The sequence below is a fragment of the Neopelma chrysocephalum genome, unplaced genomic scaffold, assembly GCF_003984885.1.
Source record: "Neopelma chrysocephalum unplaced genomic scaffold, ASM398488v2 Primary Assembly neopelma1_186969, whole genome shotgun sequence".
NCBI lineage: Eukaryota > Metazoa > Chordata > Aves > Passeriformes > Pipridae > Neopelma > Neopelma chrysocephalum.
Genome location: NW_020939043.1, coordinates 1 through 422, shown reverse-complemented (window position 1 = coordinate 422; position 422 = coordinate 1).

The following is a 422-nucleotide window of genomic DNA, read 5'->3' as shown; positions in this document are numbered from 1 at the left end:
GAAAAAAAATTTGAGTCTGGAAAAAAAATTTGAGTCTGGAAAAAAAAAATTGAGGCTGGAAAAAAAATTGAGGCTGGAAAAAAATTTGAGGCTGGAAAAAAAATTTGAGGCTGGAAAAAAAAATTTGAGGCTGGAAAGAAAAAATTTGAGGCTGGAAAAAAAAAATTGAGGCTGGAAAGCAAAATTGAGGCTGGAAAGCAAAATTGAGTCTGGAAAAAAAATTTGAGTCTGGAAAAAAAAATTTGAGGCTGGAAAAAAAATTTGAGTCTGGAAAAAAAATTTGAGTCTGGAAAAAAAAAATTGAGGCTGGAAAAAAAATTGAGGCTGGAAAAAAATTTGAGGCTGGAAAAAAAATTTGAGGCTGGAAAAAAAAATTTGAGGCTGGAAAGAAAAAATTGAGGCTGGAAAGAAAAAATTGAGGC